The sequence below is a fragment of the Amblyomma maculatum genome, chromosome 3 (assembly GCF_055883805.1).
Source record: "Amblyomma maculatum isolate TAMU_Amacu chromosome 3, ASM5588380v1, whole genome shotgun sequence".
NCBI classification, from domain to species: domain Eukaryota; kingdom Metazoa; phylum Arthropoda; class Arachnida; order Ixodida; family Ixodidae; genus Amblyomma; species Amblyomma maculatum.
The window spans coordinates 131336341-131352373 of record NC_139346.1 but is presented as its reverse complement, the minus strand read 5'-3'; the positions used below and the strand labels follow the sequence as shown (position 1 = coordinate 131352373).

The following is a 16033-nucleotide window of genomic DNA, read 5'->3' as shown; positions in this document are numbered from 1 at the left end:
GACTTCGATCTTGCTTTTTTCCATTTTATCTTTCAGCTTCGTTTGCTTCGTTTTTACTGCCTTTGTGTTTTGATTATTTCTCTTGCCACGTGCGCATGTGTTACTTTTTCGCTGAAGGGTATATATGAATGTCTGTTTCTTAGCAATAAACTCAGTTGTTAGTCCAGCGTTATGTTGTGTGCTTCTCTCTTTGTCTGCGTCTTTCCGCTGGTTTCAATCCTTACCAATATGTACCAACTGGCCCAGCTCTCCACTCTACTGTTCTATGTTTCTCATTGACCAGGCCGCTGCTAACAACATTCCCCTTCTCAATAGCTTGCTCGTTTCTTTTACTTTATCAGATGTGCTATTGTACCACTTAAAAGCGCGGCACTATAGAAACTTGGAACCGGGATCCAGAGAATTGTGCATTGAGCTGATCCTTCGTACCGGCCCGAGGTTCTCAACGGGAGCCTAACAGGGGCGCAGTCCTTCCGCTTCGTTAGTCTGAGATCGCCTTAGCGAAATCGCTGCAGGGATTAAAGAAATGCTTGCTCTCTCGCGCGGGTGCTTCGACGGCGGTAATGAAGGTTTTGTCCGGATTCCAATGTGTGTGTTCATTAGGGACAATAAGTGCCGTATGGTGAACATTGGGCGTGTATCTGTCTATTGTCAGGATATCCGAATTTGTACCACAGCCCCCCGCCCCCCCCCCCCCCCTCCCCTTTTCTTTTCCGTTTTTATTTAGTTATTTATTACCTATTTTTGCTGAGAAGCTTTGGACTTTGGAAAATAGACAGAATGAGACAGACACCTTTTTTTTTCCGAATAGGGAGAATAGATGCTTGGGGGGGTTGATAGGCAGTATCTCTTGCCACTATTGCGCGGTTTAAGAAAACGAACTGCAATAAACGTGTCTCTCTCGTAATTGCTTGACATCACGAAATCTACAATAAACGCGTTCATCTCAGGAACCCTGTGGACACCACTACAGCTGGGAGAGCACGCGGTCATTACACCGGTCATATACCCTCTTAAATGCGCGATCATTATGCCCGGTCATATACCCTCCCTAACGCCTCCGGCCTTGAGGGTAAAAATAAATAAATACAAGGACGACGTGCCTGTAGTGGAGGGGGGATCACGTTCACGCTCGGTTTCCCGGCAAGCCTTAGCGCTTTTTTTATTGTCCCACTACGCAATCGCTGCAGCTCTCTTTCAATAGTGTCTTCCACAACACCCTGTTTGTTGAGGTTTTGCCACAGGCGCACTTGAGACGGGACGTCACCAGTACAGTCTTTGACACTGCGCCCAAAATCATGTAGTGACTACCTGCTTGCGTCTACCGCGCTCTCTTTAAAATACAAAGGCAAGTGCAATGAATGCGTTTTTTTTTGTTATTATTTTTTCTTTCGCATTTTTTCGTGCACAGTTTCGCTGCAGCGAAGGCTGGACGTCGGGATCTGCTGGTACTGAGCGCGGTTTGAACTGGATAAGCAGGGATTTCATTTGAAACAAGAGATAAAAGGGAGGTTTTAAGGCCTCAGATAACAGCATTTAAATTGGGTGGCGAGCAGCGTCAGGTGCACCTAAAAGAGGGAGGAGGAGGGGGGGGGGGAGTTAGGCGAGAGATAACCAGCGAGAGGACAAAGAGAAACCGGTAGAAGAGGCCAGATATGTAATGCATATACTATATGTAGTACACTTATTTGTTGTGCACAAGAAAAGATGCATACAAGCACGGACTGAAACGCACAAGACTGCAATTCCATATTTGCCCTATTCCTGCCCGTACACACTAGTTTAATGAAACAATTATGGGAGGAGCTTAAACTGTGCCTTTAAGAAGGGTGTGATGCGAGAGCGTAGGCTACCAGCCCACATATAAAGCACCACTTCAACCAAGCCGTGTAAATGTGTCGTGTAGCCTAGGGGTAGTGGGAATGCAAAGGCCCTGGCAGGCTGGTTCTGATGCGTGATTCCGTTCTCTCAGCAGTAGGGTCCTGTGAGCAGCGTCACCTGGCGACAAATAGCGGAAACATTGTAAATATGAATAAGAGCGCGTTTAAAAGGCTGCTGCACTCGTTGCCCCAGTAGCGCAATGGATGAACTTTACTTATCTGAGCACTTAGCGAACATAAAATGTATGTTCCAGTCCACTTTTTTTCTCAATTTCTTTTTCAAATTGCAACATTAAAATAAGCTACCAATATCCTTCCTGGGATGTGTTCCCGTTTAGGTTGCATGCTGTGATGTTTTTATGTATTAATAACAACAAACCCAGCCGTGAACACAGCCACGAGACAACAGTATGACAACGCTAACACTATTATTTTCACCGTAATCATTTCCTGCCTTTAGTGAGTGTATGTTACATTTAGGTTGCGTTCAGACACACCTCTCGGTAACTATCGCTGTTTAGCCCGCTCAGAGGCAACCAGTGACGAGAAAGAAGTTGCGGGACCCTACCGTTGATGAGACGGAATTACGCGGTTCTGATGCCATCCTCCCATAGGAAAGAGGCCTGAGTTGGAAGCTCCTGCCAAACGTAATGTTAGGCAACCCTAAGTCTAGTAGGCACTAGACCATGTCGATTGGCAGCTACCGCTTGCCATCCATCGTCATGCTCGTGATCTTTCGCTCACAACGCCAGCGCCGGTGGGCGGCCGCCGTTGGCCGCCGACGCTGGATTGTCGGTGAATGGGGTCTTTAATGCTACCGCGTGGAATTTTATGTACAGCCGTGATCAAAATATTACTTAGCACGCTATGAATGACGTTTTCTCATATATTCCGCAAAGATAAGATAGGTTTTGCGATTCATGCGCAAGGAATCGTGGGATGCGCTTGCATATATATATATATATATACGTATTAGGTGCCTCACTATTATTTTTTTTTTTTTAGTTATGGCGTGACGGGAGTTAGATTGCTCAAACCTGACCCGGTACATTATGCCTGCTGCAGTATTTATATATGTATTCATACACTTCTACAAGCGATCTAGGTTTTCTTATCAATTCGAGTTTGATCTGCGTTTACCTCATTCGCCTCGAAGGAGAAGTTTCGCTTTTCGTGCCAGGCAACTATGTGTTTTGTCAATTTTCAATGCTGAGTACTCATGTTGATATAGAACGTAGAGGGGAGCAGGCATGGCGATCAAAACGAACGCAAAACATGTCGCAGCTCGACACTCTGCAATTAAAAAAAAGGTCAACGATGTGGAAAAATTGCAATGTTTGGTTAAAATTGGCGTCATGCAAGGGCAGAAGAGGCATTTGGAAATTCTCCTTCATAGTGTTCATGCCACATACAGTGGCGGATACACTTTGGAAACCTTTTACTCAGTACCACGCTAATGGATGCAGTGAGTGCACATTGGACTTCAAAAAAGCAATGTTCTGTATGCGTCGATTAAGCTGAGTGAGTCGTTGCGACCCCGTTAATGGAACGGCTAGCCCGAATCGTCAAGGTTCGCTGCGCTCAGCGCTTCTTCCTTCCGCTTCGGAGGTCGCATACGCGCTCTCTCAGCCAAGCCACGCTTTCAGGGAATTATCACGGTTAGCCTTAACTTTAAAGATATATACTGCGCCCGCATTATGCTGGCGGCAACCCGGCCAGATATATTGCAGTACAAGAACACGAAATATAAGCGATTCTTTGTACAGGCAAAGGAGTTTAAGAGAAAATGTACCTTCTCATTATTCGCACATTCTTGGGCCTCTATATGTTTAGCATTGTTCTTTTTTAACTTGCAGTTAATACAGATACGCACCGGGAAGAACGTCAAAAGAGACATGCACAGGAAAAAAAAAGTGACTGCCCTTTTGTATTCTTCTAGCTATACATATAAAAGATTTACCGCTAAACTTCACAATGCGGGAAGAGGTCGAGCGTGGAGGTTACTACCTATGGTGTAGCTGTTAATCACACTCCACAATTTTGAGCGGGCGACGCTCATTGATATGCGCTAGTGTTTTAGGACGAGAGGGCACGCGTAAACGTGCTTATGTATGTAGCAATCCTTACTGCGCCCTCTGCCCTTTACTGCACTGCCTTCTAGCCACAGGCTACGGTAATACAGCACGGTACATGTTCACTCTAATACTCGGGCCTGTGTTGCATTACGCGGCGAGACGTCGAACGCAGAATAACGACGTTATATCACTTCATACTGAAGCACATGCCGTGCTGGATGAACCGCACATCTCGTTGGGCATTCGAAGAGCAATCTTCCACGGCTCCCTTCTATCGAACAGCAGATGCGCAGAAACAAGTCGATGGCACAAGCACAACTCCAGCTTCTAAAGGTGCATCTTCGTGCATATATGGCGGTCAATATGTCTTAGCGCGAGCCCGTTCGCTGTAGGCAGTGTCCCGATCACCTTCGCTTCGTTTTTTTTTTTTTTTCTAGTCTCCTTGGGATGACGCTATGATAGATGGGGCGCTAGCCATGATACTCGAGTAAACCGGGCTGTACAATATGCGGCCACGCGTCCGCGCAGCGGCCTCTAACTGCCTCGGAAGACGGACGACTCGCGCAGATACGTCCACGTGCACCTGGTGTGCCTTCTCGGCCGACTTCGCCGATACAGCACAAACATGAACGGAGACACGTACGGAGTAATTGCGCTATATCGGCTTTCCGGATGTTTATCTCCTGTGTACGAAACCGTCCCGACTACCGATGGCAGTTTCCGATGGTGTGACGTACGGCACTCTCCGTGGTCGGTGACATGATCGCTCTTCGTCGCAATCGAGCAGAGTGGGTGCTGATCTGCGACTCTCCGCTTCCACTCTGAACACAAGCTTCTTGGTCGGACCTTTAGCAAGAAACATTACGCAGATGGAGGCGACAGTTCCTTCGACTTATAGGATTCCCGCTATCCCATTCAATGTAAGTGTGCGCCGCTCGTCACTTGAACTTGGTGTACTATATCGAGTCACTACTTCGTTCCAATGACGCAGTGCCTACTTTCATTTTCAATGGGGCTTTCATAATACTAAAAATGAGAAATTAAATACAAACTGATGCTGCTGTCAACGGTTGTTCTCGCAAGCACACTGTGGTATATTTAATAACGTTTCTTGTGACGGTTCTCTGAGGCGAGTTCGCTCTATCATTCACTGCTTACTGAAATCACGGAGTCATTTTCTTAATCGACGTCACGAGCTTGAATGGGCGGCATTAAAATGATTGCTCTATTTTAAACCCTATTTACTAAAAAATAAACGTGTGACTTTTTTTTGTACAAGCAACAAATTGACCCAAGAATATTCCGCAGAGACACTGAAGACTGCTTATGTGTATGAATGCGGAAGCATCTGATAGTCTCATGGATGAAATTTTTCCAAGCAATCTAAAGGCTTTCTGCTCCTATTGTATTCAGTGCGAGCATGCATGCATGTGTGTGTGTGTGTGTGTGTGTGTGTGTGTGTGTGTGTGTGTGTGTGTGTGTGTGTGTGTGTGTGTGTGTGTGTGTGTGTGTGTGTGTGTGTGTGTGTGTGTGTGTGTGTGTGTGTGTGTGTGTGTGTGTGTGTGTGTGTGTGTGTGTGTGTGTGTGTGTGTGTGTGTGTGTGTGTGTGTGTGTGTGTGTGTGTGTGTGTGTGTGTGTGTGTGTGTGTGTGTGTGTGTGTGTGTGTGTGTGTGTGTGTGTGAGAGAGAGAGGGAGAGAGAGAGAGAGAGAGAGAAAGAGAGAAATAAAGACACGCGCAAGACCAGCGACAGCTGTTCTGGCGGGCCTGCAGGATTGAGGCGGCACATGGAGCCCTGGACTGAGGGCTCCACTCAGGAAGAAAAGGAAGTTTACATAATAAATGTTTTTCCTCCTCCTCCTTCTCGTCCTCATGTTCCTTCACTGATACACTGCTTCGCGTTAGCGCTGGCGCGACTGAGTCACCGGCAAGTTGTCTGATGCGGATTCCTGCTCCATACTGTCCGCTAACTGCCTTTCTCTATACCGCCACTATCTACAGTGATTATCCCCTGTACTCCTCTCACGCCTTGCCCGCCGCTGTAGCTCAGGGGTAACAGCTCTATGCTACTGAGCCGGAGCGCCCAGGAAACGCAAAAGACGCCAGTGTGCTATGCGATGTCCGAGCCCGTTAAATATATCTACGTTCCTTGACTAACAAGTCCTCCTTGCGGCATCGTAAGTAGATGACAGTCAAAATAGTAAGCGACTTGTTGGGAGGGCCTTATTTGATCTTAGCTTTGCTTCTGTTTCTGATCTTCTTTGACGTTTTTATGGCAAATAGGTTTCAATGGGCCCCGCCGGGGTAGCGCAGTGGTTACGGCGGTCGACTACTGTTCCCAAGGACGCGGGATCGAATCCCGACCTCGGTAGCCACTTTTCGATGGAGGCAAAAAGCCCCGTGTGCTGTGCGATGTCAGTGCGCGTTAAAGAATCCCAGGTGGTTGAAATTTCCGGAGTCCTCCACTACGGCGTCTCTCATAGCCTGAGTCGCTTTGGGACGTTAAACCCTACAAAACCAAGACAAACCAGGCTTCAATGGTTGTAAATATTAGTTTGCAAACTGCTTTTGGGATCCATCCGTACGAATGCTGCAGCTGCGCAATATCAAACCGACCACTTCAAATCGAACGGCGCCTACTGCCGCTGCCACAGCCATCCATGTTTTCAATTTGGACCACGACGTCGTGTCGGGCAGCTGCATTGTGTCCTTGACAAAGAAGAGTCACCCCTGCCGCACATCACACACAACCTATCTTTTACTATCTGGTTTCAGAATGTTTTCCTTGTGATTTATTTACGTTGTGATAACTTATGTCAGAGTATGCCTTCTTACTTTCTGAAATACATGTTTATAAAAGAAACATGGTACGGGTTACTTCGCGTGCCTAAGTCCGGAACAGTCCTGAGTACCCCTTGCACCTTCCTTTCTTTCGTCTTTCTTCTCCGAATTGTCGGCCCGTTGTCGGCCCGTTCTTTTCCGATTTTGCTAGACGGCTCCTCTCTTTCGGCGACGACCGCTCACTGCGCATCGCGCGGCGGAGTACCAACTAGTTGTGACCGCTGTAAAAAACAAAAGTAAAAAATAAATGGGGCATAACATTCTGGATGCTTTGCGACATGCGACAACTAGGTGAGTGGGACTACAGTGCATAAACAGGCGTTGCGAATAGATTTGAAGCACCTAAATTGCAGTGGCGAATTTCGCTTCCAAGCCATGCAAGGGAAATGTCCTCTTCACTCAATGAGCCCTTCAGCCACGGCATGTCTACAAGCGTTACCAACTCGTCGATAATTGTTTTGGTTGTTGCTGCTTGCTTGTAGTATGCTATGAATGGCTAATACTTATATTCGAAACATTTTATGAAAACGTAAATGGCTCTGCTGCCAGAGATGAGAAGATTAAGGCTGAAAATTGTTTCCAAGACGGACGCCTCTGTGTCTCATGGGAGCTCCAATACGTGCGCTTCCATCATCCTGCTTTTGAAGCACGAGGGCCTTAAAAGGTCTAAAGCCTGCGGATTGTTTCAAGCAACTAATTCTCATTGCAAAATAATTTACGAAACTGGGATTGGTATCCTTAAATAGAAGTGTTTAATCACTGTGCCTGTGCATGTATGCGCGCACAAATGTAATCGCATAATGTATGTATTACTCAACCTTCAGCGTCCATGAGGCATTATTGTATGGAGGTAAAGATTAACGCATTATATCGCATAAAAACAGGATTCTGGAATCATGTCAGGAAGCAATGGACGAATGAATTGACGACAGGATAGTATAACGATAGCATCAAAAACTTCAGCACAGCACTGGTAAGAAATGTTGTACCTGGAAAAAAATATATATAATTTCAAGAACAGCTTGAAAATCAGGCGCGGAAACCAAAATCACGTTCAAGATTTTTTACCCAAGAACTGTGCTAAAGAAAAAGACAGTAAATACATTAATGCGCCATTGATAGCCCTTAGCTTTCCCCGTGTTTTTTAGTGGGATCCGGTAAGAACGTCTACGGAATAAACGTCCCCGGAGCAAATGGCCCCGGAAGAATCGTCCCCGGAAAAAATGTCTCTATTGGCGAAGTAGGAAAAAATGTCCCCGAACGGTGCTGAAGTCTTGCGCTATAGGACGTAGACTACGTTTCCCCGTTTCGAGCTGCAATGATGAATGATGCATGTTAACTTTATTACAGCGGCGGTTTCACCGGTCGCCTTGGAATTCACCGCGAACATCGAACTGATGCGGACATTCATGACACAAAAAAATTATGGCAGCGGTAATACAGCGACAGCGCACGTCTTCACTTTGTTTGCGGGGAAAAGAGCAGCTGACCACCGGCTTTACCGGAGAATCTTGGAGCGATGCTTTAAAATGTCCGTGATGCACTACCGGTTAAGCTTCGTCCTGCTTAAACAATCATCACCCTTATCACAATTCTACACCAGCATCAGAAGAACGGTTGAACCTCGTCACTAGAAGGTCTGGAAAGTAATTCTAGTGACGTCTTCTGCTTTGGGCGGTTCCCCGAAACTACCATACGCCGATCCGCTTGTACCTTTCTAAGTGGGCAGTGTTGCCAAGCTTATTAGACCTGCCATATATGATTGCTTAACGAGCTGCGGAGCTCGGAACCTCGCAACGTATAAAAAGCGAGATGGCTCTTTCACCATGCTTTTACACAGTTCTTGTAAACATTTCGGGCCCCCAGAGGACGCAGGTTCCAAATGATGATTACATTTAACTCAAAGGCAAGAAAGAATGGCATAAAATGGTATTTTTTTATGTAAGTCCCTGAAAAATTTTTTTTGGGGGCCGGCTTTGGCCTTGGGGATGTTTTTTCCTAGTTGCCGCGTCTTCAGGGGACGTCGGACGTTTCTTCCGGGGACATTTTTTCCGGGGACGTTTTTACCTACACCCGTTGTTTAGTATCTCCGATATGCATCACGGTAGCTTTAAATATGTTATTTTAATAGTGCAAATAAATTATTGCAAGTACAGTGCAATATCTCAACTTGCAGATTTTGTTCTCCATACAGAGAAATATTTTCCACCATTTAACCTAATGAATGTTTGAGCTTTTTATCGAGAATATTTAGCTATCGCCTAAAAATCTTACACCGCGTTTCTGCCTTCTCTTCACTTTCTCCATGACAATAGCTTTAGAATGGGGATTTGATTGTCTGCGAATGCTGTAATCTTTTCTTTGCGATCTTCGCATGTTCCTGGCAGAAATCTCAAACTTTCATCCCTGATGTAGGTAATATTTCATGAATGAAAGGGAGTCGTCGAGGGTATGGTTGGCTGACCACGTTCAAGCCCCAAAGAAACAGCCGCACAAAAAGAGAAGGAATAACGTGACACAAGACCAGCCGGTTTTGAGCAACATTATACATTTCCGTGATTTAGGCTTGCCCTAAATTAACTCTCTGCGCCGTGAAACTATTTTCGTTAAGCAGAGAGTCTAAAATCGACCTACGAGATGCCGAGTAATTTAATGTTTCTTTACCTTCCCCCTTCCTCTGTGCCGCCAAACCACTTCCCCTGATACTGTTTTTACCAAGTCCGTGGTATTCAAATTTCTTTCTTTATTCGAGTTTTTCCTCCTCGACGCCACCAAATTTTGTTCGACCTAGAATCTCGGGTGTAGGCAACGCCCTGTTTCGAGCTCTTCGCTGCACTGACTATTGCAGAAAACTAAAAAAGGGGCGAAGATCGACCTTGCTACTGGCGGCCTTGATAGCTCGATTATTATGTTGTTGTTTTTTTCGCTTTTGTTGAAAAGAGAAAAGACAGAAGCCCAAGCCCCGAGATTAGGCGGAAACCAGGGCAAGAAGGCAACAAAGTGAATAGCAAAGCAAAAAAAAAAACAAGAGAAAAAGTGGCTTGTTTGGTCCCTGTCAGCGGTGGTCTCTAATCTGAATACGCAACACAGCAGGGTTCATTTTTATTTTCTCTTTTAAGCACACCCTATAATTCTTCCCACGTCCACGACGCGTGTACGCGTGCGTGAGGCCTACTTATATTCTGATAACGCATTTGCAGTGCGTATATAAACCGAGAAACGGCTCATAAAAAGAAACGCAATGTCGTCGTTCCATCTACGGCCTTGCCGTGCATGCAGATCACAGAGGGGTACTGTTGTGCACCCCCCCCCCCCCCCCCCCCCCCTAGCTGGCGGGGGTTTCTGATCCAACAAAGATAGAGAGAAATGCGGGGTGCCAGAGGAGGGGGAGGTGGGAGGGAGAATAGAAGGATGTTGCTGTAGTCGCGACGCAGTGCGGGCGCACAGTCCCTGACCGTGATCGAAGGCAACGCGGGCGCGTACCGGATGATCCTGGCCGCGGTTATATTATGCACTGTACGGCGACATCCTGTCCCGGCCCCGTTGCATAAGGCCTATGAATGATAAACAGGCCTGCTGCATGCCACTGGCTACCCTGTTGGTTTCGTTTTGTTGTTGTGCGTGGCCGCTATAGCAAAGGAAGCGCTCGGATCGCGCTGACCGTACTGCATGCTGGCTGAAAGGAGTTGCTATATATATATATTTTATACAGGGGCCATAATGTCCTTCCTAGCCGAAGTGCACGGGGCGTTGCGCCGTAGACGAGTAGGCCGATGAATTCCTTTGCACGATAGTTGGGAGCTTAACCAGATTAGGAGGCTCGCTAATTACAGATAACCAGTTCATTCCTTGACTGGGTGCTGAGTTATTGTCGTGAGCCTGGCTCGCTGGATAGTGCGCAGAGGCCACGGGGGCGTGTACGAGTTATGAATCTCGTAAGCAGATTAGCTGAGGAAATAACTACCTCCTCGTTATTTGAGTGTTGGCAACGGAACACGGAGAGGAAATGCGACGTCGGCTTGTTATTCACGCTTATTTCAGGAATTGGTTAATCACTGGCTTGTGAAGTTTATTTTCCCTTTTATTGGTGAATGCATGGTTTCAGTATCGAGCTTATGTTGAATCAATTTTTTCTTAATGCGAGCGAGCCGCGGACCTAACCGCTAGATAGTCGTGCGCACAAGCAAGTTCATGATCAAAGAACTTCTGTTGATGAAGGCTTCGCGGCTAATTTGTGGAGGTTATTTTAATGAGTGCGAGATTTGTTTCGAACCTTGTGTTTGGTGTACGTTTCAGGCGATCAAATGCATTGAGGTTGTGCCTGTGATGTTATTTGCCATTCATTCCCGTAGGTGATTATTTTGACATTTGTTACGTTTTATTGTTCACTAAATAGTACGTCAACCTTATTTTTTTTTTTTTTGAAAGCCACTGGTTTTTATCTGCTGGATGCTAGATAGCGAACATGAGTCGCTGCCAGGAATTTGGGACGATGATCCACTTCGCTTGCTTTTACACCACGTCGCGCATGACTACAAAGTAAGGGTCACGTTATATTTAAGAAATGTAAGACATTAATTAGGCAATGTTCGATCTTATAACTTTTTTATCTGTATGGTGTAGCGTTAGCCTGCTATATGGCACAACGAACACGCGCGTGTGTACGAATTGGTTTAGAGGCCAGAAGCGTACTATCAGGTAACGGTGTTGTGCAAATGCCAGTTTTGGGGAGAAAAAAAAGCGGTTTCAGCTGTGGTTTCTTAAATATTGGGGTTGTTATCGCCCAAAGGGGCTCAATGTTTTCGTCGCTTCCAAAAACACTCATTTTTTAACAAATGCTTTAAACGAGGCATTGACATCTTTGAGATATATCCTATCACATAACCTCCCCGCTTTTCGTATTACTCTTATCCTCATACTCCTCTCCTATCACATCAATTGTCTAACATATTACTTAGGCTAAAGGTGAATTAGGCGCTTTTGGGTTTCACGTCGGTTCCGATTCCACCGCGTTGGTACAGCGAATAGGGCTCTCGACTGCCGTGCATAAGCATACGCGTCATCAAATCCCGCCCCTCGACGCCTGCTTTTCGATGGAGGCGGAAAGCAAACCGTATGCTGCGCGATGCCAGTGCACGTTAAAGAACCTCAATTGGTCGCCATATCTGGAGCCCTCCATTACGCAGTCTCCCATAGCCTCAGTCGCTTTGAGGCGTTAAACCCCTCAAACCAAGCCAAACTTCGGTTTCACTTCGAGGCCAGGTTTTTCTAAGGTCAAGCTGCTGGTTTCAGGTAACGATGAGCAACATCAGTTACCGGGGCCTCAGTGGCAGGGCCGCTTAAGCTTCTTAGCAGGGCAATGCGATAGCCATGGTGTGGATCCCTTTCGCAAGGATGGAAGCTGATGACGATGACATGCGATGTACAACGCGAGAGGATGCCATTAAAACGTATTGCGGTGTACGGCTGTGCTGATGGCGTAGTTCGCAATCGAAGAAGAAAAAGCGGTGATGGCATAACAATATGATACAGTTTTCAGTAATTTTGATCGACTCGTGCCGCAGTGGGATCAAAACCGACTTGAAGCTTTAAATGTTTGATTGCAGCACTAAACAGTGCGTTGTTTATGCTATTAGGTTACGCTGAAATAATGCAGCCTCTAAGATTGAAATTACACAGACCACAAGGCTTCTGATATCGTAATATAAGATTGATTGATTGATTGATTGATCGGTCGATTGTTTGTTTGATTGATTGATTGATTGATTGATTGATTGATTGATTGATCGATTGAAAACGTTTATTTCAATTGAGTGGCGAAAGGGCTACATGAGTGGTAGGGAGAAACAGGGTGAAACCTCTATTCCAAAGCTGCCTGGCGAACAACCCAGATTGTCCTCTCATGGACTTTCGTTTCTGCGGTGGTAAGTGCTGCCTCCCACTGCTCGTAGGCTTGTGATGTTTGGGTGAGATGCTGTGGCGTTTTATTACACCGTCTAAGATATGTGATGGAGTGTGGGGCGGTCTCCACACCATAGGCATGAGGTCTTGTGCAAATTTGATTTTATTTCATGTTTTAGGTAGGCACCGAACTGCCAAAAAAGAATGGTTTATTGTTTGCTGGAGTCGAGAGGCAGTGCGTGCAATTAGTAGCCAAGAATGCGCCAATGGCTGTTCGACGTTTTGTTGTAGACGCTACGAGCTATGACATGGGCTTCGGCAGAATTCCGATAACACTTTATGCTTCAAGAGCCAAGTATTTAAACGTTTTAAAAACTCCATCGTTTGCTACTCCCAGAACCAACCGCCCGTGTAAATATGTCTCCTCTAAAACCGAGATTAATGCCTAAGTGTAAACTACGTCAGTAGGATGGCACCTGGAGCACTCCAGGTAGCGCCGCGAAACCATTACGGATGAAGCCACTGGAAAGTACCTTCAAAAACCTGTTGTATGTTTTACGCATCTGCATGTAGGTGTTCAGCAAAAAAAAAGATGTATGTATTTGGCGAGGCTCAGGTACTCTATGGCATATACAAAGGTCGATAGAAACACCACGTTAGCAACTTGCGCTCATATTGCAATGCTGATCCTTATCCTGCGTTTCTTTCCTGTTTTCTATTCGTGAGTATGCAGTGCATGCTCCTTGAACTTAGTTGAAGATTCGATAAAAACCCGTCCGACTAGGGAAATTTAGCATATTTAGCGACGAGGTACTTGAACTGTTCCAGTGGCCTCCGCGTGAAACGCATTAGCTCGTTATACTGCGAGAACCTCACAGGATGTACGATCATGTGTAACCATATTCGTGTCTCTGCGATGTTAAAACTTGCAACAAACGCCACAGTGGGGCGAGTTTATTCGCTAATAGACAGGGAAAAGAAGGGAAAGAGAAAAAGATATGTTATTCCATCAACCTAACGTGTCCCAGGAGTTCACTTAGCCTATAGGATAGGAGTTCTTACTGCAAGCCCCTTCAAGCTCACCCCTTCGTGAGCTCGATGCTATCTTAAACTGCTATCGATAATCGCGAAAAAAAAAGAGCAATTCAATCATCGCAAGAGGAATGTAGCTATGCTGCGCCTTAGAGTTCTTTTTAATTTTCAGAAAAGAAAGGGAATTTCGATACTCAAGTCGCGCACCTAACGCAGTGGACATGTACGCAAAGTTTTAAGGCGGCCATACAGGACTCACTGTGCTACCAAAACAAAGACTTGGCTCTGGCCTGTGGCTTTCTCCGAATGTGCTTTCATTCAGACACATGATGCTACAACCTGCAAAGACATCGGCGCCAATCCTAGTGATGTCGGTAACAACTTAGTACTGCTTGTGCACCTTGACAACCACCTACAGTGCAACGTTACGTAGGCATCTTATCCAGCACCGCAGAAACCTATGATGCATTTAACAGCGTTTGTTGTGCAACGCCTATCTGTGTCCTGTACGAGTATCGTGCCCTACGACAGTGCGCGAGCTCCGGCGTTGAAGCGTAATATAAAAACAAAGTGAGGGGAAGCTGTAAACTGCAAATGAATAAGCCGCATAGATGCTTAAGCGTGGTGTATAGCTTCTACGTGGTTTGTAACGTCGATAGAAGTTCACCAAAATGAGAAAAATGCCGGTCTCGTAAAAAGCATAGAGTGCGGCAACAGTGAAATACAGACTTCGATGTCGTTGGGAAGTATGCCCTGTCGCCTACTGTTGGGGAATCAATCAGAAGCGCTGCAGACATATTAAGATTTATAACCGTAACCAGAACAAGGAATATTTCATTTTTATTCTGCAGATTTGTGCTGCAGTTTTCCAAAGGAGAGACCCAAGAGCTCGGCACAAGATTTGCAAGAGGATCCCTAAAGTGTAAACGTGAATAATTAAGAAATTATCCTTATACTTACAGCAAGACTACAGAATTCAGCAAGCAAGAAGTGCGAATAATCATTCATATTTATTAAACAACTAAACCAGCTGTGAATAAATGTTCAGATAACAAATCAGTTGAGTGAATCCATAATACCTGCGCCTCTACTCCTATAACTTCATCATTAGGTTCTCTTCAGAAGTGACTCCCTCGTCCGCAAAACACGGCGAGAATTGCCGGTTATTTTCGAATGCCGTCATTTTTTTTTTCTTTCTACTTTGCCTATTCTTTTTTTCCGGCATTAAATCTGCCATCCGCCGCCAGCTATTGGATACTGGGGCTTTCTTTCCATTTATCCTTCTTTCCTTCCCCGTAGCAGTCTACTGCGTTACGAAACAGCTGCCGTTGCCTCGAAGAAAGACAACTGCTCCCTACAGTGCACCTTGATTACACGCCTGGCGAGTTACTCCGAGGCATTTGGTTACTTTTTCTTTGCCTCTTTGAATACGCCATTTGCCGGGCCATTTCCAAGTCTCCTACCAGGCGTTAGGCAAGTCGTCTGCTCTCGTTTTCGACCCTTTGTAACCCCTGGAGTGCACTAACTTTCTTACCCCATTGTATCCTATATAACCACATACCCATACATACGTAATTTCCTCATTTTCGGCTCATTTCAGCGGGAAGCTCCATCGTTTAGAATCACCGTCTATTTAAATGGCTGAGTCTTCGTACTCTACATAATACGCCAAAGTTACTGCATAGTTTTGAACCATCATTTTTCCATACTATGAAAACTAAAGGTCATTTGAGGGAAGGAGTTATAAAAATCACGGTTGGGAGTACACCTCGTTTCTTCTGCTCGGGGTTGATGGGCCAGTTCCGTGCCGGGGATTTATTATACGCAACTGGTTCGGATCCGAGGGTCTTTTTAAAGCTGCGCACTGCAAGTGTAGCACTTAAAGGGGCACCGTATACCCGACAAAAACTCTATAAAGCAAGGATTTCATTCACTGTTGCGAAAGGTTTCACGTCAAAGGGGAGAAAATGAAGATGGCGGTATTAGAGTGCTTTGCAGATAAAAAAAACTCTCAGTATATTATATCCAATACTTCCAAGTAAATTGCCAACAATTTGTCGTCACTACGAAAGAACGGAATCAAACAGGAAGCACGATCTTTCGGCTGCAGCGTGGTTTGGTTTGGTTTGTTGGGTTTAACGTCCCAAACCGACTCAGGCTACGAGAAACGTCGTAGTGGAGGGCTCCGGAGATTTCGACCACCTGGGGTTCCCTAACGTTCACTGACATCGCACAGCACACGGGCGCCTTGCTCTTCGCTTCTACAGAAAAGCGGCTGCCATGGTAGGGATTGGATCCTGCATCCT

The 16033-nt window shown here is 45.8% G+C and overlaps 1 protein-coding gene across 1 annotated transcript in view; it reads left to right on the top strand.

Moving 5' to 3' along the window:
* LOC146196042 (protein ABHD15-like) overlaps positions 1 to 16033 on the top strand; it is a 239641-nt gene that overhangs the window by 113635 nt on the left and 109973 nt on the right. The gene's annotated exons all lie outside the window — the stretch shown is intronic.